This window comes from Mustela nivalis (assembly GCF_964662115.1).
Source record: "Mustela nivalis genome assembly, chromosome: 7".
Classification (NCBI taxonomy): domain Eukaryota; kingdom Metazoa; phylum Chordata; class Mammalia; order Carnivora; family Mustelidae; genus Mustela; species Mustela nivalis.
The window spans coordinates 83,351,229-83,378,021 of NC_139026.1; the positions used below are offsets into that span (position 1 = coordinate 83,351,229).

Below are 26,793 nucleotides of genomic sequence, written 5' to 3' on the forward strand. Positions count from 1 at the left end.
CAAGAATTCCCATTGTAGCTTCCTCCTGGGTGACCATTTAACTATACTGGTGACTGCCAGGACATGGGAGAATTGAATGTAATCTATTTGGAAGTAATGGCAACTACAATTCTCTCTCCAATAATCTGAAACTTAGTCTGAAGCTTCTTCAAAATATAAATGCAGTGCCCAAGGTCAGACAACACTTTCCTGAGAGTCAGCTATTAGAATGCAGAGCAGTCGCCTGAAAGACTCTGCTGTCTGCATTTTGTTGAAACAGATGTGAAAAGTAAGGAAAGTATAATAAAATCACCACCACCCCTGCTTGGTAATTTGTGTTAATTGTATGTATGAAGTTGTTGGCCCATTGTACTTCTTAAATGACATCCCTCAACAGTCCCTGCAATTTGTCTCAACAAGATGCAGACACAGTTGGGCTGGAAGACATCTCACTGCAGAGCAATCTGAAAGCTTTTTCCAACACCTTTAATGCATATTCACAACCACCGCTTTCTAAAATGCAGAATTTCATCACCTACTATATTTAAATTTCTAAAATCTGCATTATATATTTCAAGTATGTTTAAATCAAAGTTTAAGTATTGGAAAGGCCTACATAATTTAACAAGTAATATGTATTAGAGGATGCTGACTCAGCAGATGGTAGGCAATGAACGAGCCAACCTTAACTGTATGAAAACTGCAAATAACTGCAGGTTTAAAGTTATGAAGATGAAGCTGAGAAAGAAATTAAAATTTCATAAAGGAAATAGACAAGGGAAATCAAATGAGGAAAAGCAAAAGTATAAAGGCAAAAAAGTTGAAAATATGAAACAACCTGAATAGTAGATAAAACAGAAAATCAAGTAAATTAAATGAGTTTAGGCTCTAAGCTAAAAAGAAATTGGTATTAATCAACCATAATACTTACCCACATTTTTTAAAATGGCAATTATTGGGGTGCCTGGGTGGCTCAGCAGGTTAAAGCCTCTGCCTTCGGCTCGGGTCATGATCCCAGGGTCCTGGGATCCAGCTGCCATCGAACTCTCTGCTCAGCGGGGAGCCTGCTTCCCTTCCTCTCTCTCTCTGCCTGCCTCTCTGCCTACTTGTGATCTCTCTCTCTGTCAAATAAATAAATAAAATCTTTTAAATAAATAAATAAAAGGGCCATTATTTTAACGGGGGGGCGCAGTAAATGAAACAAGGGAATTCTAGAATATTTTGGAGAATAACAGCAAATAGGTCATCAATGTGAATTTTTCTCAGATTCCTTCCCAATTAACTCTCCAGAACCTTCTTCTCTATTACATCTCTCTAGTGCTCCTTGTTGTATCTAACATCATAACCAAATCTACCTTCCTCGCCACAAATCTACCTTCCTCGCCACAACACACTGATCTTCCTGTAAGAGATTTGTATGGAGTATGGGAGTCAAGAAAATGACAAAATCTCATTTCAGGATGACCCACTATAAATCATATTTAACACTTATGGAATACCTGTATTATAGAATCATAGACTCTCAAGGTCAGAAGAGATTTTAAAGGTCTTCCAGTCCAGCCAAGCATCCATTCTCAAAGTCCTTCTGTGATATTCCTGCCAGGCAGCTAAACTATGCTTACTGAAACATGTTGATTGATGGAGAATCCAACATCTACCAGAGTGTCTCATTTTACCTTCAAACATCAGTTCAGCCTGTTATTCATTCTATTTCTATGTCCCTTAAACTAAATAGTTCACTGGGACATTTATTGATAAGAAAACATAAAAACATCTAAGTGACCAGAGCCTACTTTATAGAGACTCTCATTTTATTCAGATGATTGGCGGACCCCTAACAGTTTATTTTCAAAGTTCCCCAAGTGAGAGGCACCTCGGTGGTGTCATCAGTTAAGCGACCAACTCTTGGTTTTGGCTCAGGCCCTGATCCCAGGGTCATGAGATTGAGCCCTGCATCAGGTTCTGAGTTCAGCGTGAGTCTGCTTAGATTCTTTCTCCCTCTCCATCCTCCTCAGACCCTCCCCCCACCTAAAATAAATAAGTAAATCAATCAATCAATCAATCTTCAAACTTTCCCAAGCAATTTTAATATGCAAGCCAGGATTAGAACCATCACATAAAACTAAGTTCTCTCCACACCACGGTAGAGTTACTATTAGAAAATGTCAGATGAGCCATCTTCCTAAAACTCCTATTTATTAGGCTCAACTTGATTTCCTGATGATTATACAGTAGAATACAGTAACATTATAACATAGAAAAAGTACAAGATTCAAATTCAGACTGAGCTGAATTTGGGACCTTCCTAAGTGAATACCCTATTCTGAGTCTCAGTTTCCCCATTTATAAAAAGAGGATATGATCATTAATGGGGAGTTGAGGGAGATAATATATATTCCACATGGGAATACAACGCTATCACGTTCCTCTGAGCCTTCTCTAGGTAAATGTGGTAGAAAAACCCTAGAGTGGCCCCATGATTCCCACTTCTTCTCCCCTTGAGTGTTCACACCAGATTTGCTCTCCCCTTGAGTGTATGTGGGACCTGTGACTTGCTTCTAACCAACAGAATATGGCAAAGATGAAAAGGATTCTGTGGGTATAATTAAGACCCCAAATCAGTTGATTTGGGGTTAATCCAAAAGAGGATTATCCTGGGTGGACCTGACTTCATCCAGTGAAAGCCCTTAAAAGAGTGACTGGACTCTCTCTGAAGTCAGAGGCTCCAAGCAGCAGAGACTTCCTGTGGGTTGATAAAGTAAGGTCATGGCACATGACCTTGCTCACATGGCAAGGAACTACAGGAACCATGGGTGGCCTTTGGAGCCTCCAGCCAACAAACAGTGAAAAACTCAAAGCTCTCCACCATTGTGCTTCAAGGAAATAAACTGTGCCAACAGCCTGAGTGAACCCAAAAACATATCTTCTCTCGGTCAAGTCTCTAGATGCAAATGCATCTGTGAGAACCTGGGCAGAGGACTCATGAAGCCAGGTCCAGACTTTGAGATAATTGACAATGTGTTGTTTTGAGCCACGATGTTTGTGGTGGTTCAGTTTCCAGCATTAGAAACTCCAACCATTTTCATGTGAATGTTTCAAGTCTGCTCATGGTCTTGGTCCCTCTCCCTAAAACATCTCCACTTCAGCAAACTTTCTTTTAAAGTGCAGTTTGTAAAAGTGGGTGCAACCATCACAGCAAAAATATATTCAGGCAGAAGGCATCAAAGGATGTGAAATCTGGGGTGGTGGTAGTCAGAAATTTAATGAGAAACACCATATTTACAATTTAATTTGATTACACTCTGTTTTATATCTTAAGGTACAGATCCTCTCTGTTGTGTCATCTCAGATTGAGAGTAAAGAGACATTAGAGCTCTTATTATCAAATTGTTTTGCTAATGAGCCTCTCTTTTTCCATCTGGAAGGTAACCCATGAAATCTGACTTTTGTACTAACTCCAAAGTTTGCAAAGTGGTTTTTTCAGAATTTCAGAGTCATAAAGGTTTCTATTGTACTTTACATGAATCTATTAGTTTGTATAATCACTTGCACTGCATAATGACCTCACTCACCTCATGGTAATTTGACCCACTTACATGCACATATGTATACACAAACATGGGTGTATACATTCTCCACAGCCTCAGAACTCTAGTTTCCCTCTTTTCAGGTTTAAACAGGCAAAATACATTTAAAAGTACCTCTAATCAATTCATATCCAAACACATCATGAAGCCTCATTCTTTACTTTTGATCATTAATGACTTTATGGCAGAAGATATGATTTTCAATCTTTAATTTCCAAAAGGAGCCTTTCTATTAATCGTCTTTGCAAAGGGACATGCAGAAGAGATTAACAGCACCCCTCTTTTGACACACACCACCAGTCATTCATTGATTCCCAATGTCAAAACTGTTAAAGACCATATATGTATTCTTCACTTTCCTTACTGAGGACATGAGTATATGATCCTAAAGAGACCTAACAAAGATAGATGCTCAGAATGACAAAATGAAAAAATAGAAAGAACTTGTAATCTTGATGACATTGCTCAGCCAATGAATTAACTAGACCTCTACTACCCTACTGATCTCTATGAACATGAGAAAATAAATGCTTTGTGTAGGCCACCTTCTGGGTATTCAGTTACTTGCAGTTACCAACACATTAAAAGATACATTTGCTTATCTCCCATCCAAGGACTTACCAGGCCCCACCCTGCTTAGCTTCCAAGATCAGAAGAGATCAGGGTATTCAGGGTTTGGCTGTAGACTACATTTGCCTATCCCTAACAATGTTTAGCCTTTCTAAGCCTCAGCTTTTTCAGCAATACAAAAAGGAAATATGGCTATATAGTCTTTGCACTGATTAAGTTAAGATAAAGTAGCTAAGTTTTTATATTAATTCCAATATGTATGGTGATGGGGCCCTCCACCCCAGCAAGCAATTCTCTGCACACCAACTGGATGTCCTACAATCCAACTCCATTTTGACAATACCTACCCAGAAAGCATCAGATTTCACAGGTTAAGGGCTCAGTCCTATAAGAATGTCCTGTGTTCCCCCAGATTCTACTCACTTCAGACACCAGTCACAAGCCCAGATTGTCACCTGTGCTTCTGACACACTGGCTATAAATGGAGGTTCCTACAGCCTCCTCCTTTGGTTCGATTAATTGGCTAGAAGGGCTCACAGAACTCAGCATAACATTTTACTTACTAGACCACTGATTTACTATAAAATAATATAACTCAGGCACAGCCAGATAAAAGCGATGCATAGGGCATGGCATGGAGGGAGGGTGTGGAGCTTCTAGGCCCTCTTCCAGGCTCCTCCACATGTTCATCAACCTATAAGTTCTCTGGAGAGAGAATTTACCTTCTTGGTTTTAAAAGAGGCTTCATTCCATAGGCAAGATTGAATTCACTGGCCATTGGCAATAGATTCAACCACCAGTCCCTCTCACCTCTCCAGTTGAGAAAGTTCCAATCCTTTAACCATATGGTTGGCTCCACTGGCAATCAGCCTCATCTTTAGGTGCCTTCCAAAAGTCACCTCATTAATATAACAAAAGAATTACTGTTCTCATCACTTAGTAAATTCAAAGATTTTAGAAGCTCTGTACCAGAAATAGGAACAAAGACAAATATATATTTCTTATTGTAAGTCACAATATCACATGAGGTCATTTGCCCTAATCCAATACAACAGTATCCCTATTAAAAGGGGAAATCTGAACACACACACACACACACACACACACACACACAGGGAAACACACCACATGAACACAAAGGTAGAAATGAGGGTGATGCATCTACAACCCAGGAACACCAAAGATGGCTGACGAACATCAGAAACCATGAGAGTTGCTAGAAACAGTCCTCAGAAGAAACCAACTCTACCAACACCTTGATTTTGGACTTCTAGGCTTCAGAATTGCAAGACAATGAATTTCTGTTGTTTAAGACATTTAGTCTGTGGTACTTTGTTACAGCAGCCCTAGCAAAGGGTTCAATGTTAAAAGTAAATCCAAATTCCAAAGAAAACCAAACAGTGGCAACAACAAAAACACAGAAAAGAATGTTCATTTTTTAAAGTTACACATTCATAAGCTGACATTTATTTTCATAGATAACAGATCGTAGTACAAAAAAAAGATTCTCAACATAAAGTGTTTACATATGGATTAACCTTAGGTCAGAAACTGAAGAGCTTCTCAAAAGAATATTCCACAGCTGGGGGAAAAAAAAGGAAAGAAGTTGGAGGACATGTATTTTTAATAGAATCTAAGAAAGAATTTTCAAATATACAAATAGAATAATAAGAAGGGTTAAGAGACAAGTGCACTTTCTTAACAAAACGATGAAATCACAAATGCTAGCATAGATTAAGAAAGTAATCATGAGATGTGAGAAGAAAATCCATTTGGACATATCTTTTAAATTTTAATTCTTTACAAAGCACTGTGAATTGTTATATTTGCATAGTTAATCATTATTTTTTAAGTCTTACAGTTCCTTGAAATTTCCTACTAAAGAATTGTCAGTAAAAAGATGTGGAAGATGTTTTATATTGAATTTGAATATATTATTCACTTAATTACAACCTTCATGTAACAAAGGTTTCCTAATGTAGTCTCATCTAAAATTAATAGATATATATTTAGTGAGTCCAAATGTTTAATGAGCTACAAGGTTTATTAACATTTCCATTTTATTTATTCTTAGCTTTACTAAAGCTCATCTATTGCCCACAGGCTTGTGATGCACATATCACATAATAAAAAGGCAAAATTAAATTTAAATTCTTATGTAGCAGAATTTCCTACAAGCAAATGAATACAAACATGGCTACATTATTTCAGAACTGCAAGATTTAAAATTGAAGATTAAAGCTTTTATTTGCTTTTAATTAATCTTATATTTGTACAAAGAGAGAGCACAAGTAAGCACCAAATTTACCAACAGACCTAGAAAATGATATTTTGAATAAAAATATTTTATTTCATTTTTATTATTTATTTGAGATAGAGAATGAGAGAGAGAGCACAAGCAGGGGGAGAGACAGAAGGAGAGGGAGAAGCAGAGCATGGAGCAGGGAGTCCGATGTGGGGTTCGATCCCAGGACCCTGGGATCATGACCTGAGCCAAAGGCAGATAGATGCTTAACCGACTGAGCCACCCAGGAGCCTGAAAATATGAATACTCTTAAAGAGAGTAACACTTTAAGCTGTTCTCAGTGGAAACATTTGAGATCCCACCTAAGTGCACATTTTTATAGCTGGGGGGTGGGGTTTGGAGAGGGAGTAGAGGAAAGAAGCACCTAGATGGAGGCTGGAAGCACCACAACCAGCATTTATCAGTTTCCTATTCTGCTTTTATCGATTCAGGATTCTATTTTTCCAAATGAACCTCTTCTCATGGAAACCATGATATTGAAGTCAGAGATCCAGACACTGAATAGATGTGGTCTAATTTAGATTTACGTGCAAACATTTATCGAGTATATTACACACAAGATACTGAGCTAGATTTTCTGGGAGATAAAAATAAATACAAAAAGACAGAGTGGCCAAGTTCTCAGAAACTTATTATCTGGAAGGGGTATAAAATAAATTTGAAATTCACTAACCATACAGACAGTATACAGCATGGTGGGTAAGAACATGGACCCGAGGGTTACACTGGTCTGAATACTGGCTCCAACTGAAAAGTCACGTCAACATCTCTGGGCTTCGGTTCCTCAACTGTGTAATGAGCATGGCTTGTTAGGAAGCCGAACTGGGTTAATATATATAAAGCCCTCTCAAGTGTAAGCAATAAGTATGAGATAAGCGTCATTTGAGAAAACTATTTAAAAAAGTGAAAGTGGGAGTTCCAGGAAGGGCAAGAGGGCATTTGATGGAAAAGTCAGGAATGGCTTTTCTACGATAGGCAGCATAAGGCGGACTGTATTACTGACCCCCTCTCCTGCATCAGACACAAAAGAACTCCACCTCTTCAGAAAGTGCTGCTGCCATTCTGCTGTTTGACTGCTTCACTTCACAGGTAGGTAGTACTGCAACTGGCTCTTTTCCTTTTGTTTGCTCTTTCTCCTTGGTCACAATGAGAACAACTCGCACTAAAACTGTCATTTATAACAAAAATATGTCAACATTTCACATGTAGTCTTCACAAAAATGTCAGCGTGAATTTCTATGATGCAAGTGTCATGAATATCCTTCCACATTCATTTATTTTTAATATATGAAGAAGTAAGTTCTTCTCTGTTGGGGGAAAAAGAACGTGAGATGAATTTGGTTCAGATCTTGGGTTTTTGTTTTTGTTTTTGGTTTTGGTTTTGTTTTATTATTTTTTTAAGAATGCCATGGATATTGCTGTGATTAGGACTCAACCAGGTAGTCTAGAATAAATAAAAAATAATTTATCATGTATATACAAAGTACAATATAATGCTTTTTCAAATGTTTATACATCATTTACAACTGACTTAAAAATAAGTCTTAAAAATAGCACTACAGTGAATTAAACCATCATGCTGGGGGCACCTGGGTGGCTCCGTGGGTTACGCCTCTGCCTTCAGCTCAGGTCATGATCCTAGGGTCCTGGGATCAAGTCCCCGCACTGGGCTCTCTGCTTGGCAGGGAGCCTGCTTCCCCCCTCCCCCGCCCTTTGCCTGCCTCTCTGCCTACTTGTGATCTCTGTCAAATAAAATCTTAAAAAAAAAAAAAAAAAAAACATCACGCTGTATACCTTAAACTTACACAATGATCTAAGTCAATTATTTCTCCATAAAACCAGAAAAGAAATCTACACTACATAAATGCCTAAAATATAACCTTTCTGATTTTCTTTTAACTTAAAGAGGTAGGCATTGTGGGGATGCCTGGGTAGCTCAGGTGGTTAAGCATCTGCCTTCGTCCCAGGTCATGAACTTGGGATCATGTCCCAGGTCAGGCTCCTTGTTTAGCAGGGAGCTTCTCCCTCTGCCTGCCACTCCCCCTGATATGCTCTCTCTCTCTGACAAATAAATAAATAAAATCTTAAAAAAAAAAAAAAAAAGTAGGTATCGTGGATTGAATTGTGTCCCAAAAAGTTATGCTGCAGTCTTAAACACCACCCCCATACCCATAAATGTGAACTTATTTGCAAATATGATCCTTGCAGATGTAATCAAGTCATGAGGTCATACTGGACCCGAGTGGACCTTGATCAAATGACTGGCATTGCTACAAAAAGAGGAAATTCTGGACAAAGAGAACAGATACAGAACAGAAGGCCACGTAATGATGGAAACAGAGACTGGAGAGATGAAGCTAACTGCAAGCCAAGGAATGACAAGGATTGTAGGCAAATGCCAGAAACTGGGAAGAGGAAGGGGAAGGATTGTTCCCTATGGACTTCAGAGGGAGCATGGCTCTGCTAATGCCTTCATTTCAGACTCATAGCCTCTAGAACTGATAAAAAGAATAAATTTCTTTGCTTTAAGCCACTTGGTTTGTGGTATTTGGTAATGGAAGCCTTACAAAACTAATATGGTAAGTCAATTCATTCATTCAGGAATACCTACCAAATCTGCTATGTGCTGAGCACTGCACCCAGCACTGGGGACATGATGTGAGCAAGTGCAACAGAGTCCCAGTTCTTGGGCACATAAATTCATGAACAATTAACATACTATCACTCAAAAAGTTTGATTGCAGGCATCCTACCCAAAGTACCTCTCTCAAGTCATCCTTTAACTCAATAGTTTAATTTTCTTTATAATCTTCATCACTGTATGAAATTATTGTTAATGCTCTCCCTTCATTCCATCCTCAGGTTTTAGAAGAGTATGTGACATTGTTCCTCAGATTTTAGAAGAGTGTGTGACATTGTGGACACCCAATATTGAATGAATGAATGAATGAATGAATGAATGAATGAATGAATTTTAAAAGTTACAACATAAGAGAGTATTTATTAAGGAGATGTAAACTTTTCTAAAAGGTCAAAAGAAGCTTTCCTGGAAATGATACTTGGGAAGAATAATAAATAGGAATTAACTGCTCACTGAGGACTAACAAGAGTTAATTTGAAGAACAGACGGAAAAGAGTGTCTCAAGTAAAGGCCTTGAGGCAGGAAAGAATATAGCACATTTAGAAACTCATAGCACAGGGTGGCTAGAGCCCCATATGTGAAAGGAAGCCTATATCAAGTTGAGTCTGATGAAGCAGGCAGTGGCCAGATCACTGAGGTCAGGATATTGACCAGGATATGGAGGACAGGTCAAACATTTTGGCCTTAGTCTGGTAGACAATGGGGAACTTTTTCAGGGTTTTCAGAAGAAGAGTGAATGAGCACATTTGTCGTTTAAAAATTTCTCTTTGGTTCCTGGCTACATATTGGAAGCAGACAAGAGTGGACATGGAGGATGAATTAGGGGCTATTACAGCACTCTAGATGAAAGACAGGGTAGCCCAGAGAAGGAAACCAGCTATGAAGATAAAGACAGATTAAAAAGTTGTATAGTGGTTTAAAAAAAAAAAAAAAAAAAAAAAAGAGGATTGTGATGGATTAGATGCAGAGTAGGGAAGGATGAGGACCAGGCTTCTGGCCCCTGCTGTTGGGTGAAGAGAGTACTACTTCTTCTGCTAAGGAACTGGAAGAGAATTAGGTAGCAGGGGATGAGTAAGAGTTCCATTGTGACCATGCTGAGTTGAGTTTCTAGTGACACACCCAGATACATAGGCTAAGTAGGCAAGGTCACAGATGAACCTGGATCTTGGTAGAGAAGCCTGGGCCAGTAACAGCAGTGTGAGGCAATCACAGGCCTAGAGATGGCCCATGGGGAAAGTATTTAGAGAGAAGAGAAAAAGGTTTTAGATTATGTCTTGAAAAACTAAAGCACTTGGATATATTCTTAATTTCTTTGCAACCTAGAGAATTTTTTTGATTCGCTTCAACATGACCTTTCTACTGTCTAATTTGTTTTAAAATAATTAAAAACATACTGAACAACATCAAATCTTTTGGATTTTATTCTAAACACTGAGATCCTAAATGTCACTTAATGGGGATTATAAAACTGAATTTTCTTCAGATGTATCTACCAATGATAAACATATAGGAATTAAGCCTCTTGGCATTTATTATATACATTTGCCAACTTTAAATAAGTTTTGGATAAATACTTCTCACAAGATATCAACTTGGCTTGCAATAGTCAAACCTCCTACATGCATACCTACTTACAAACCCAAGAAAAGTTAATGTCACCAGATTGAATTCTCATTGTCTTCTCAACTTTGAACTAATCTTTCATTTTCTGATATGCCTTTGGAGTATGGAGAACTTCAGGACTAGAAGAAAAGCAAGAAACAGAGCAGGGACTTAATACTACGACTAGTTAACAAAACTAAGTTGGGGTCACAGGAGTGTCAGAACACATGCAGGAGGCAATAACGTGTAGAGCATTCTTTCTAGAAACAGCTTTGATAAAGGCAATATTAGGGAATGTTTATGAAACCAAATTTATAGTTAACTTACAGGAAAATTGCAAATTTTAAGATGCCTTGTTATTTATAAAAGCTTATTTCAAATTAATGCAGCTTTGGGGCGCCTGGGTGGCTCAGTGGGTTAAAGCTTCTGCCATCAGCTCAGGTCATGATCCCAGGGTCCTGGGATTGGGCCCAGCATCGGGCTCTCTGCTCAGCAAGGAGCCTGCTTCCTCCTCTCTCTCTGCCTGTCTCTACTTGTGATCTCTGTCTGTCAAATAAATAAATAAATAAAATCTTGAAAAAAAAATTAATGCAGCTTTGAAGAGTCTTACATCTTAAAATTTATTTATTCTGTTCTCTTCTATCATTCTTGATTCAACAACTGATCAGTTATAACATAAACACCCTTTCCTCTACTCCACTTACTATTTACATCACACAGAATCATAAGAATTTTAAAACTATAATCCTCTTTAGAAGTAACCTGGTTCAATTTTTTTTTCATAGGTGAGGAAAGACAGGCTCAAAAGCTTTAACTGACTTCCCTAAAAACACATGGATACAGCAAAAAACATAATTAGTTTTACTTTTCTTTGGCTCAAGCCAGTATACTACCATTTATATGGAACAATTCATCTTTCCATATTTGTACCTGTACCAAGCTAGACACCATCTATCATATACACAAGTTTTACCCCACTATAAGTAAGCTTTAATAGTAGACATAAATCAACTTCCTAATTATCTTTCAAAGGTTATGTACATCCTATATTGTATAATAAGACTCTTATGAAAGAATATCAATGAGCTTTAAGCTTTCCACTCTCTGTTGCAGAATGAGGTCATATTTAGAATGCCCCTCCACCCCATTAGAAAATAAAATCTGCACTTCTACAAAGAGTCCTCAATTCACAATATGCAGGGGAATCCTAAAGGGAAACCACATTATCTGTAACACCCTATCACAAAAATAGGGATTTGACTTTCACTGTTCCAGAAATCTCATCGAATTAAAAGGGTTTGTAAGTGCTGAATTTTCTAAAAATATATGACAAAGATCTTATTCATCTTAGAGTTTATCCTATTTGCTTGTTGTTCTTCTAAATGACCTCTGGAAATATTACAATCTTCATTTCATGAGCAGGGAAGACCTTCATTCCTGCTTTAATGAAGTAATTTTAGAAATGAGTTTCAGAGACAGTAATAGGGCATCACTATGGACACAAGAAAGGGAGAGACATTCTTTGGCTAAGCATGACTCAACATCCACATCTTAGGATATTTATTTATGTAACAGGAGAATTTGGCATATATTTAAGATTTCCTCATGTTCTCACTGCAAATTAAATAAAATCCAAATGCTTGGGTCCCAGAAAACCCACCACCATCTTGACACCATCTAACTCCAGTCTCATCTCAGACCACTTCCTCACTTACTACCTGTCCACTGTGTGTCCCTTGAAAGCGACAACTTACATTTCACTTAAAGACTTTTTTAAGGGGTGCCTGGTGGCTCAGTGGGTTAAGCCGCTGCCTTCAGCTCAGGTCATGATTTCAGGGTCTTTGGATCAAGTACTGGCATCGGGCTCTCTGCTCAGCAGGGAGCCTGCTTCCCCCTCTCTCTGCCTGCCTCTCTGCCTACTTGTGATCTCGGTCTGTCAAATAAATAAATAAAATCTTTAAAAAAAAAAAAGACTTAAAAAGGATATTTATTTATTTATTTATTTACTTGACAGAGAGAGACAGCAAGAGAGGGAACAAAAGCAGGGGGAGTGGCAGGTTTCCTGCCAAGCAGGGAGCCTGATGCAGGGCTTGATCCCAGGATCCTGGGATTATGACCTAAACTGAAGGCAGACATCTAACAACTGAGCCACCCAGATGCCCCTGACTGAAAGACCTTTACCTTTAGCTTTTTGTAATGCCTGGAATATTCTTTCCTTTGATCATCACAGAGCAGAGTGGTCTGCCCTTACTATAGTGTCTGTATGCCCACTATATATTACCTCATGGCTCTCCCATTAGCCTGTAGGGCATTTGTTACTATCTCAAATCATTGCTATTTTACAAGTGCATTATCCACCTCTCCCCCCTGGATTGTAAACTACATGAGGAATGGGACTTTAATCCTAATTTACCACTTAGTCCCGTCGCACATAGATCAGTATCGAACACATACCTGATACCCAGTTAGTAGGTATTAAATGCATGTAAAATTGATGTTGCTCTAATATTTTATATACCTTTTGTTCACTCAGCTAACATTTATTGTGTACACTGTGTGAGATAACCTGTTTGGCATTACCTAACAGGGAAAATTAAGAACAGAATTTGTCAAATTCCTCAGAGTTGGAGGAAACTCAAATCCTAAAGTTAAAAAACTTTAGGATTGAAATTGAACACAGAGATTATCTAGTGCAGCTTCTTTGTCTGCATGGGAAGGAATGGACAGAGATAATAGCGTCTTGCCCAAAATAACACGGTTTTTACTGTGTTTCTAGAAAAGAAGTTGCAAGTCAGATCCTCAATGAAATATTTAAAGCACTGAATAGCAGTGGTGATAATGGACATCCCTGCCGTGTTCCTGACCTTAGCGAAAAAGCTTTCAGTTTTTCTCCATTGAGAATGATATTTGTGGTGGGTTTTTCATAAATGGCTTTGATGTTTGCAAACGACATATCAGATAAAGGACTAGTGTCCAGAATCTATAAAGAACTTAGCAAACTCAACACCCAAAGAACAAATAATCCAATCAAGAAATGGGCAGAGGACATGAACAGACATTTCTGCAAAGAAGACATCCAGATGGCCAACAGACACATGAAAAAGTGCTCCATATCACTCGGCATCAGGGAAATACAAATCAAAACCACAATGAGATATCACCTCACACCAGTTAGAATGGCTAAAATAAACAAGTCAGGAAATGACAGATGCTGGCGAGGATGCGGAGAAAGGGGAACCCTCTTACACTGTTGGTGGGAATGCAAGCTGGTGCAGCCACTCTGGAAAACAGCATGGAGGCTCCTCAAAATGTTGAAAATAGAACTGCCCTATGACCCAGCAATTGCACTATTGGGTATTTACCCTAAAGATACAAACATAGTGATCCAAAGGGGCACATGCACCCGAATGTTTATAGCAGCAATGTCCACAATAGCCAAACTATGGAAAGAACCTAGATGTCCATCCACAGATGAATGGATCAAGAAGATGTGGTATATATACACAATGGAATACTATGCAGCCATCAAAAGAAATGAAATCTTGCCATTTGCGACAACATGGATGGAACTAGAGCGTATCATGCTTAGCGAAATAAGTCAAGCGGAGAAAGACAACTATCATATGATCTCCCTGATATGAGGAAGTGGTGATGCAACATGGGGGCTTAAGTGGGTAGGAGAAGAATCAATGAAACAAGATGGGATTGGGAGGGAGACAAACCATAAGTGACTCTTAATCTCACAAAACAAACTGAGGGTTGCTGGGGGGAGGGGGTTTGGGAGAAGGGGGTGGGATTATGGACATTGGGGAGGGTATGTGCTTTGGTGAGTGCTGTGAAGTGTGTAAACCTGGTGATTCACATACCTGTACCCCTGGGGATAAAAATATATGTTTATAAAAAATAAAAAATTTTTAAAAAAAAAGCACTGAAGTTTGCTTCCCAGCAATGAAGTCAAATTTACTACTATAATTATAAATATTATTACTGTGATTACTACTAGCACTTCCACTAGACCCCTCTGTGGATGTCACATAGCACTTTGCTTCCTAAACATGGGAATGAAGTGTCTCTAAAACACATACCACATCCTTTAACTACCAAACAATTAGATCAATTCAGTCCCACTCCAATACATAAATTTTATCGACTCTTCATCAACTGACAAGACTATCACCTGCTCGAACAAGCTGACAATACCAAGGACTGCAGCCCCAAAGGGTTGAATCATCAGCACCAAAAAGATTTTATCACACAAATGAGGCTAACGCACTGAATTAAGCTTTCCATGTGGTGTGTAAGTTAAGGCTTGCATTCCTCACATAGTGCCTATAAGATAAGGGTCAGCAAATAATTAATTGAGTCTGTTACAAATGCTAAGTAACCATCAAATGAAGGCTGGACAGATGGATGAATGACCAACTGAAGGAATAAACGATTCAGTCCAGGAAAAATCCTATCAGCAGGGGTAAGCTCCTCTCTCTGGATTTCCCATGTGCTTCTCACAGTGCTAGATACAGCCCAGCTGACAATTGGCATCATTCAGGGAATCAAAGAACCTTCAGGGTTAGAGGTAACTTAGGAAAAGCCTTAAGAATTTGATTTCACTCTGAGGACTCTACTTTACCAAACTTACCTCACCCCAATGTGCAAAATCTCTCCTAATAAATGACAAAAAAGTCCCTTTGGGGACACCTGGATGGCTCAGTCAGTGAAGCATCTGCCTTTGGCTCGGGTCATGATGCCGGGTCCTGGACTCAAGCCCAGGACTGAGGTAGCTACTGAGGTAGGCTCCCTGCTCAGAGGGGAGCCTGTTTCTTCCTCTTCCTCCAGCCCTCCCCCTGCTCATGCTTGCTCTCTCTCTCAAATAAATAAATAAAATCTTTTAAAAAAAGCGCCCTTCAGTTTTGATTTTAGTTTACTGAATACAATAAAAAGCTAATTTCTTTTAAGATATAACGATATTTGAATATAGAAACACTTCATTTTCTGACTAAGTCTGTTGGGAATTAAGGAATCTAGTGGGTTTTAAGTATATCTAAAATGAATCCAGTCAGGATCGTCCCAGTGGAGCCTAGGTTAGCCTGAACTTTGCACACGGACAAAGTGAAGCACAGGAGAGTTGTAGGTGAGGGGAAGGAGGCAAAGGAGCTTCCTTTCACCTGGCAGTCCTCCTCTTACCACGATCCTCTAAAAGTCTGGAAGCCCCCTTAACATGCTCTGCTTGCTGCCTGTATCATGGTGACACAATAAATCCCTTTTGCAAAAGCCCTCATCCTGTGTGTCCTAAATAGCACAGTTAGAGATCCTGGGGGGCACCCTCCCCCAACTTGTGCTCTCTCTTGAGCTCTCTCTCTCAAATAAATAAATAAAATCTTAACAAAAAAGAAAAGAAGAGAAGAGAAAAGAAAAGGAAAGAAAAGAAAAGAAAAAAGAAAAAGGAAAAAAAAAGAAAGACATCCTGAGGGGCACCTGGGTGGCTGGGTTGGTCAGGCATCCAACTCTTGATTTCAGCTCAGGTCATGATCTCAGGGTTGTGAGATCCAGCCGGGAGATGGGCTCTGCACTGGGCATGGAGACTGCTTGGAATTTTCTCTCTCCTTCTGCCCCTCCCCCTCCCCCACCAAAAAAACTTAAAAAAAAAAAGAAAAGAAAAGAAATTCTGAACTTTTCCTCACACAGTAAGAATATTTCATATTAAATTTGTAGAACTTCACCCAAAGTTACATGATATGGCAGTTAGATACACAATATGTTAATGGCTAAAAGTTACATACACGGTGTAGGTTATTAAAATGGTTAACAGGCTCTGGAATCACAGAAACTTGCACTCAGATCCTAGCCACTCTAGCCAGCTGCCTGACCCCTGGGGCATTATCTAGTATCTCTAAGTCTCAGTGTTTTCATCTGTGAAAGCCCAAATGCAGTATGTGTTCCACACTATTACTGTGTGAATTACATAAATGCTTGATATGCCTGCCACATGCTTGGACCTTCAAGAAAAGTGATGAGCGATAGCAGTAACAAGAGTATAAATGGCTTAAATACTTCAAGCACCATCTAAGGCATGGACATATCTCATACATATTCAGCAAATTTAAACTTAACCATGGCTTTCCCATCCTCTCACCAGTACACGATCCAGATAGAAGTAACGGGAGAAAAGTGAACCACAACCTGTCTTCTCTTCTGTAGGAGTTTTCTAATTAGCAGATTATCTAATTTACTCCATACAAATGTGCAAGTGGTAAACACAAACCGTTGCCTCAGACGTCGATAACTTAAGTGATTTTATAAATGTAAATGCATTACAAACTCACTGTAATTAGACATAATTAAGGACTGCACACCATAATTTATTTCTCTTCATGTTGGACTTTTCATTTAATGAATTTATGATTCTAACAAGGAGACTATGTTAGAGCATTAATTAAAATCCGTAGTATTTTGGTTCAATATGTAATTTTCATTAAAGATACCCAGTATGGTCAATAAGAATCTCAAAAATAACTCACTCCTGAAATATTTTAAATCTAAGTCTTCTGAACATACTATTATTAGCAATAATCTTTTTGGTTTTTACTTTTCAGAGTTAGTAGATCATTAGAAATACTGAAATTTTCTTCCTGGAAAGATCTGATTGAAATCAGATAGATTTCAATCAATTTTCTTCCTAGATAGATCTGTGTTTTTCACATAAAGGGGGCTCAGAATCAGTATTATAAACTGATTCAACTGCAAATTTATTTGCAAATTTGGGGAAGGCTTAACATTAAAAGAAAACTGAAAAATATTTACAACAAACCGGAGGATATGATTAAACTCCAAAATATGTAGTTAAAAAAAGTCCTGTATCTGAGATGTTTTTCCACATGAGGATAAACAATAATAAAATACCCAGTTAATTAACAACTCACTTATTTCAAAACACCCAAACTATGAGTAGTACTAAAGAATATTAAAATATTACTCATAATGATTTAAAATAGTTCATAATGAATATTGAGCTAGACTGTGTTTAATGATTTTTTTTCTTCTTGCTAACCAACTGTTTGAAGAAAATTAATGCAAAAAATGTCTATTTTATCTCATTGTGTACTAATTCTTGTTATTGGCTATTCCATGGCTATTCCTATGGACTTCTCTAAAATCAGATAGGAAATCTGGTTTATCAAGTGACAATCTTACAGTCTTTCTCATATGTCACTTTTATCTGTAAAGAAATAAGGGGTTGGGGAGAGACTTTAAAAGAGAAAACCTTGAGCAGCTAGACTCCAAATAATTGGAAGAACTACAGCGCCATCTTGTGGAAGGAAGTGTCTAATTAGTGAAATACATTGATTATATCAGAGAAGAAATGTGATTGAATTCTTGGCCATCAACTCTAATTTCTTTTAATGATATATTACTTTAAAACCTTTAGTCTGGAAAGTCCGTCAAACAGCAAAGGACACTATTATGTAAGGGCCTAATATATATTATACAGAAACCAGATGAACTATGTCTATTTTATGGATAAAGAAAATTCAAAGCTAGTATCTTTATTAGAGGTTGTCTTAATAAAGAAGGACCCTATAAAGAGGGTGTTGGATGTAATATGAATAAAGCTGGAGGTCTTGGTTATTCCATCCTTTTTTTCAAAATGAAATGAATAAGGAAGCCCTTAACATGACTGCCATACAGTTTCTGAAAAACTCATTAAGGAAGGATTTCCTTTAACATCCATAATCATAAAGTAAAAAAAGTCAAGGAAGTGGGAAGGGAAATAAGGTTGGCTGGGTGAAGTGAGAGCAGCACAAATCTCTTTCCTTTCTCATAATTCAATTAATCAAATTTTACTGAGAGCCTACGGTGTGACAAACACTTGCTAAGCACAGTGAGTAAAGACACTTACTGACTAGTGAAGTACACAGATCATTTCAAGGTGGAGAAATGCTCAGGAAGGCCTGTGTCTGCAGGACACCGAACAGAACTTTGAGGGGTACATCCTCCCAAATCAGTGGTTAGAACCAAAGAGTGAACCCTGCATGAATCCTATACTGCAACATACTTTCGGAAGTACTTTTCAGACTACTGTGTTTCCATATAAACAAACAAACAAAAAAGCATAGAGTACAGAATTTCTCCTTTATAGAACTAAACGTCCTCTCCTTCTTTTGTGCTCCCATACGATTTGCTCATAACTTAATATGGAACTTTACTTCTTAAGAATAATTAAGAATAATTATTTACCTGCCTGCTTCTCCTAAGATTGCAAACTTTATTAAGGCTGCCTCACTTACTTAACACCAACCACAGTGCATAAAGAGCACTCGACCCATGTTTGTTAAATTGAATCGGTTATATATTACAACAGTATTTGTTTGGCCACAGGGATAAGCTCCTGAGTAGGAATAATACAGGTATTCCTTCAGACACCCGGACTAGCACTATAAGCAGGGATACCCATTTCTTTCTAAGGTTGTCAGCTCCCAAGCTCTTGTTTGGGGGCTTTGATCCCTGAACCATTTTTAAAACTCCCATCTCCTAAACAAATAAAGGCAGTGGATAAAAGAAAGTTTGTCTCTGTATCTATGCTTTTAATTTGGGCAGGGGGTGGCGGGAACGTAGGTATGATTTTTCTCAATTTTCTTCCTTTAAGCAAACAAAAATCTAAACAGGTACTGACCTAACATAGAACTAACAAGAGTAAAATAAAAACATTAACATTATCCCAGAGGACTTCAATCTCCCAGTGTGCGGCTTTTGCCCTTGCTTCCCTCTGCCTCACCTCTGTCCACCCTCAATTCTTAGCTCCCACTCACCACCCCCTCGTGCCTGGACTTTCCTCCTTATCTAAAATATTAACACCTGATCACAGAAGAGAATTTGTTACAAATCATTAGCAAAAAACGGTTGGAAAAGCAATGCCTGTTTTCCTAGACTAACTTTTATTTCTTTTATTTGGCCACATTTTTGGTACTCACCTCAACCTGTTCACATCCAGATGCTCATCAGTAACTTTTAACCAACTGGACATAAAGGTCTCTAAAGAAACCACTGTTAAACAGGGAATTCCTACACTTGCGGAATATCTAGATGCTAAAATAGGCAAGTCTACCAGTACGGTTGTACCGTATGTATGCGCAACAAGTACTGAATTCTCAGCAACTCTACTTTTAAGTGAGGGCCCACAGTTTTATAAGCTGGCTTGCAAAGAAGAAATGCTCCAGGAATCATTAAATGAGAGGAAAATCTTGATGGGAAATAACAATTCGTTTAGCCCTCCGCAGGGTCAAGGATGTAAGCACTGCATTTTAAATGCAATACTACAAATCTGTCTCATTTAAAATGCCATCCAAGACTTGTACGCTCGCAATACAAAGTGTTAAGCACAAAGCTCATATTACAATCTATTTCTTAACTCCGACTTTTGATTAAACAAGATAGTTATACAAAAGGTCCAGGCGTAGTAGCTGGTACTTAACAGTTTCTTTCCCCTTTGCCTTTGGAAGTAAAAGGCCTGGGAACATGTCTCTCCTTTCCTTAGAAAAATGATAAAACCTCTTTGAATCTCTGTTTCTGTCTCTGAAGGACAGTAACACCACCTCATCCAGCCTTTGGAAGGGATTAAAAAACATCACCTTGTAAATAGCTAATTGTAAGTAGTTACCCAGTAGAGAGTAGCTATTATGGTCAGTGCTGTTATTATTTTTTGAGTGGTTTGGCATAAAGTGCATACTCCAACTTCTAACCTTTACAACACTCACTGAAACCCAAATCTAAGTAGAAAAACTATGCTTGAATCTTGTTTGTTTACACAGAGAACCTCAGAGGTGGCTAAGCACCTCCACTATTCCAAATTTTTTAAATGCAAGTTTTCCGGTGTCAGCCTTGGGGTTTTAATAACAAAATTGCATTATTCAGCTATATTCTAGTTTGTTCTTTATTAAAAATCAGTTTCCAAGGAGAAAATCCAATTGTGCCAATACAAAACCCTAGGAGTGGTTGACTGAAAAATCCAAGATCTTGTTGAAAAAGACATGAATGGGTCCTTTAGTAGCTCTGAGGGAGCTAAGTTGAAAATGCCAAGGAAAGTTGTATTTTTGTAGTTGTTATTTTATTACCCTTTCCAGCAAGTTTCCACTTGAATGGACTTTAAACTTGTAATTTAGGCACACTTTATTCTTTATTGTATTCCAATCTGGGAGGCAAATAACTTCATCAACTTAATCGAAGACTGGGAACCACCAAGACTTCTGGTTAGAGTTCTAGTATTGATTTAGCTCTTAATTCCCCATTAATTAAATTAGGACAATAACCAGATTGCTTTCAGGTCTGTGTTGGCAAGACCTGCTTGCTCCATCTTTGATTCTCCCTTCCCCTTTCCACTGTCGATGCTCAGAAAATATTGTGGAGGGGCGCCTGGGTGGCTCAGGTCATAATCCCAGAGTCCTGGGATCGAGTCCCACATGGGGCTCCTAGCTCCACGGGGAGTCTGCTTCTCTCTCTGACCTTCTACCTTCTCATGCTCTCTCTCACTTCTTCTCTCAAATAAATAAAAGAAAATAAAAATCTTAAAAAAAAAAGAAAATATTGTGGAACTGAATTTATCACAGTAAAATTGCTTCCACTAAACAATTGCATGTTAAGTAAAATTCAGCTTAAGATCATTATAATGGCTTTCTTCTTTCTTACAAACCATGCGTATTCCCTTCTCAACACAGTTCTCGTTGCCTCATACAAAACCCACGAAATCAATTTCTCCTGGTTTTGTTCACTCCAATCACTTCTGCAAGCCTAAGAGAGCCTAAGACTGAGCTCTGGAGCACTCCATTATTTTCAAAAACTTTTCAAGTTACAAATGATGATCCAGCCAAAGAGACTGAGAAGAAAGATAGATGATGATAATACAAAATAGTACAGATAATACAAAATAGTAGATGATGATAATACAAAATAGGTAATACAAAATAGATGATGATACAAAATATTCACTGAAACCAAGTGAAAAAAAATTTCAAGAGGCAGAAGTGATCAATTATGTTAAACACTGATGATAAGCAAAGGAAGATGAGGACAGATTACAGATCATCAGACTTGACAGGTGGAGGTTGCTGTTGGCTCATACAGGTATGGTTTTGGGGAAATGAAGCTTGATTCGAATTGTTATGAAAATGGGAGCTGAGACTATAGAGACACTAAGGTTTGCTATACAGGATAGTAAACAAGTTCGTTGCTACCACAGACACAGAAGTTAGGGAGATTTTTTTTTCTCCTTTTGTTGAAGATTTTTTATTAATATTACAGCACTGATGGCAGAGAAGAAAGGAGACATGTAATTATCCAAGACAAAAGAGAGATAATTAGGGGGCATCTCGGTGGCTTCAGCCCAGGTCATAATCCCAAGACCCCGCTCCTTCCTCTCCCTCTGCCCCCCTCCACACTCATGCTTGCTCTCTCCCTTGTGCTCTCAGTCTCTCTCTCTCTCTCTCAAATAAATAAATAAATAAAAAGAAAGAGAAAGAGAGAGATAATTATGTCATTACAATTCTTGAGAAAGTGAAAAGAGATGGAGTCCAGTGCACAAGTAAAGGGTTATCCCAAAATGGGGAAAGAGATGCTTTCATTGTAGTAGAAGGCTACAGATGTGGGCAGGCTGTTCGGTGGAAAAATAACATTATTTTCTGATTGTTTCCTCAGTGAAGTGAGAAGGAAAATCATCCACGAAGAGCGAGAACCATGAGGACAAGTTGGAAATTTGAGAAGAAGAGGGGGTAAAATAGTAATCCCCAAGAGAGAGAAAATAAATCAATAAGGAAGGGGCAGCTGTGGTCGACTGAATTGCAAAGACTGCACAAAGGCCCACTCGACACAGTTAGGAAATTTAAAAGAGATCAATTAGAATAGTTAGGTGTTTTTTTTCTGACGATCAACTACAAGCTTGGGAAACATTTATTGACTGCTTATTATGTGCCAAGCACTAGTCAAAGCATTTTATTTTTACTAATACTTTTGAGCCCACAACCACCGTATTAGATAGGTACAGATGAGGAACCAGAGGCAGAGAGACATTAGGAAATTTATCCAAGGTCACATAGCTAGCAAATGCTACCCCAGGATTAAAAAAGTATAGGTCCACAGCTCAGACCTTTAACCACTAAACTATACTACCTTTTTGCAAATAGGTGGGATTAACCAGTATTGGGTTTTTTGCCCCTTGCATAAGGCAGAGGGGAGGCAAGGGATCTGAGGGTGTTTGCAAGCAATTAGACAATGTAACCCAATCTGGACAGGGAGGAAGTGAGAACAGGAACTAGAGAGGTGGACATTAAACATGGCATCACCAAGGGCACCCTCCTGGCTTGGTCGGGAGAGCATGGGACTCTTGATCTTGGGGTTGTGAGTTTGGGCTCCAGGCTGGGAGTAGAGCTTACTTGAAAAATATATAAATAAATAAATGTTTAAAAATGGTGTCACCAATAGATTGGAAGTCCTGGTGTAATTGAAAAATTACCATGGAGGCAGTGAGCTGAATGAGATGTTAGAAATTGAGATTTTGGGGACACCTGGGTGGCTCAGTCAGTTAAGCTGCTGCCTTTGCTCAGGTCATGATCCCAGAGGCCTGGGATTGAGTCCCACATCCGGCTCCTTGCTCAGCAGGGAGCCTGCTTCTCTCTCTGCCTCTGCCTGCTTGTGCTCGCTCTCTCTCTCCCTCTCTGACAAATAAATAAAATATTTTTAAAAATAAAAAATTAAAAAAAAAAAAAGAAATTGAGATTTTGAGGGTGGTATAGTTATTCCTAAGGACAAAATGTAAGGTTTGGCCAGAAGAACTGGAAGCTAAAGTCAGAATGAAAGATGAGGAAAAAGTGTAAGAGAAAAAAGTGAAGGAACTAAAAAAATCAGGGACTAGATGAAGTTTTCACATAATCAGGGGTGGTGATGGAAAGAAGAGCGTGAGCTGGGTGTTAGTCTTCACACACTGAGAAAGACGGCCTAGAAGAGAGGGAAACTGCTACAGGAGGAAGAGATGCAAAGAGTCAGAGAACCTTGTTCTGAACCGGGGTTACCAACTCATCCCAGTTTGCCTAGAACTCTCCCAGTTTTAGTACTGGAAATCCTACATCCTGGTCTTCCCTGAGCTGGGGATTCTGAGAGTGGAGGAAGGATGAGGTATTTCGTGGAAGAAGCAATAAAATGATAATGCCTGGTTTATTTCCAGGTCCTGTGTGATGTGGCTGTTACAAATTTTAAATTATAAAACTGCCATGTGGTGGTTACTACTATACTCATCTCCTCATCTCAGAAGGTGAGATGTGAGCTTTGCTCCGATGATCTGCTTTATTTGAGACAAAGATTTCTGACACATTTTCCTCCCATTTTGTCTGACTTTTTCCCTTAAGGATGGCAATCATGTTTCCGATCTCATTAAACCTAATATGTTCTAAAAGCTCTAGCTGTTGTCTATCATCAATAAGTGCTCTAAGTGCCTGAATGAGCTCCATGGAAAAGACTGCTCAGTTAGGACGTAATAGCCCACTACAGAGCCTGAGCCCTCAGGGAAGGATTAGTAAGGCAGAATCAGCCTACTTCCATGCATCATGCCTCTGCGAGACACAGCTCTGCCAGAGATGAATCTGCAAGCCCCACTCCACTATTTCAAAGGCTTCTGTGGCTAAGGTTCAGAGAATCATACTATTTCATAGATAGAAAACACATTAAGGATACTTTAGAAGTTATTAGAGTCATGGCAACCATCTTGGACTGAGACCTTGCATGAATTCTCCACTCAGATTGTGCACTAAATGTAGCTTCTGTGTATTTCCAGTCTCACATGACAGTAAAGGCTCCAGGATATTTTCTGATTTGTTCAAGGACCGAACATGAACAAAATTTGTCAAAATAGCATCTACACAGAAGAAGACTGAAAGGATATGCTAAAGGTTAACTGGACCACGATCCAAAAGCTGCCAGGAGACCACCCGGCTTGGTGTGAGCTGCCTTCCAGAGCTTTCCTACCTTCTAACCAAACATACTCTTCTCTCTCCTTGCTCTTGTCACTAAATTTCTCAAAAGCAAATTCTGTATTTCTTCAACCCCAGTTCACTCCTTGACTTGCAGTCTGACTTTGGCCCGTATCCTCTCAGAAGGTCACCAGTGATGACACTGGTAGTCATTTCTGAGAAAAGCCCAGTTTCCTATACTTGTACTATTTTGAGCAAATACAAATAGACTGTGTGAATAGGAGCTGATGGTTATACATTTGTCAATCTCATACAAAATTATAAATGAGAAAAAAAAATCCTTGGATACACCACATATCTTAAGTTGAAATCTAAATTTCTACCTCTCCAATTCAGGACTTAACTCTGAAATTTCAGCAGCACTTAAAATCATTTGCTGTCTTTTCCCTGAAATTATCTCAAGCCTGTCCTATTTTTTTTTAAGTATCTCTTCTCTTATTCACCGATTATTTTTTCTTCCTTCTACCTTCAAAATTAGTGCATTACATTCTATATAATTCTAGAAAAACTTTTACCAACATGTAATTTTAACTTCTTTTTAAATTCTTTAAAATTCTTGGGCGCCTGGGTGGCTCAGTGGATTAAGCTGCTGCCTTCAGCTCAGGTCATGATCTCAGGGTCCTGGGATCGAGTCCCGCATCGGGCTCTCTGCTCGGCAGGGAGTCTGCTTCTCTCTCTCTCTGCCTGCCTCTCTACTTGTGATTTCTCTCTGTCAAATAAATAAATAAAATCTTTTTTAAAAAATTCTTTAAAATTCTTTTAAAATTCTCTTCCTCAGAGTATTTTTTTTCTGAATGTTCCTCCTTTGGTTTTCTTAATTGTTTCTTTTCTTCCTCCAAAGACAGGTAATCCTTAAGAACCTACTTCTCGCTGCTTTCTACCAAGCTGATCTTTATTAGCTGTGTTGTCTACTATTATAATTTCAACTGCTATTTTGAAACAGAATGCAGCCCACAGAGAACGTTTTGAGAATTCCTTCCTGCACTTCCAGCTCATGGTTGAACCGCTCCACCTGGGTCTCCTACAGTTACCTCACATTCTATCCCAAATCCCATTCATCTCCATAACCAAAACCAATTCTTCTGATCTCCCTAACTCTGTTAAAGAATCCACCAACCTCACGGTCACCCAAACTTGAAATCTCTATTTCTAACCCACCGTAGTCAGTCAAAATTTTTCATTTATTCTCCTTTACTCTAGATATGACAATCAATACTTTTTTTTTAAAGATTTTATTTATTTGACAGAGAGAGAGAGAGATCACAAGTAGACAGAGAGACAGGCAGAGAGAGGGGAGGAAGCAGGCTCCCTGCTAAGCAGAGAGCCCAATGGGGAGCTCGATCCCAGGACCCCGAGATCATGCCTTGACTCCAAAGCAGAGGCTTAACCCACTGAGCCACCCAGATGCCCCTGATAATCAATACTTCTTCTCCACCTCTATGATCATAAAACCTTCTTAATTACCCCTCTGTCTCAGTTTTTGCAACTTCTAGTCCATCTAGAATATTATTTTCAAATAGATCTGCTGAAACCTGGGGTCAGAACCTGCTTTATTCAGAAACCATTAACAGACTCCAACTGCATGGCTAAAGAAAGTCAAACCTCCTAACCTGGCATCCAGACCCTTCCAGACTGTGTATGTATCTCTGACGATACTTATCTTAAAAGAGATTCACACCTCTTAGATTCTAAAATCAGAAACAAGAAAATCATGAAAAATCAAAATTACCCTGGAAAGGTCCTTCGACAGGCGCTCCCCTGGAGACCACGAGTTGTTTCAGCACAGCCGGTTTTTCTTCCAGCATTGGAACAGATTCCTGTTTCTTTGGTTGAGCACCAGATGAAGTAGTTGGCCTGCTTTTAGGGTCCATTTTATATGAAAAATGATGCATCTATGCATATCTTTAAAAATTAGAATCACACTCAGCTCAGTGATCTGCTCCCACTCGATAGGTACCCAGAACAGAGACAAACTGAGGGAACCACAGACTCACATGCTTGCTGCTATGCTCACTCCAGGCAATCATTGAGAGGAATGATGGGCAGCATTGCCAGCACTATCTAAATTATAATTTTTCTCCCTTTAATTTCTAGGATTGTTAA

General features: G+C 38.7%; 1 protein-coding gene across 1 annotated transcript in view; it reads right to left on the reverse strand.

The window, feature by feature from the left end:
- NELL2 (neural EGFL like 2) overlaps positions 1 to 26,503 on the reverse strand; it is a 407,098-nt gene extending 380,595 nt beyond the window's left edge. The window contains exon 1 of the mRNA XM_082742286.1: positions 26,420 to 26,503. The gene's annotated coding sequence lies outside the window, so the exon portion shown is untranslated. The remainder of the gene's footprint in view (positions 1 to 26,419) is intronic.
- Between the last annotated feature and the right edge of the window lie 290 nt (positions 26,504 to 26,793).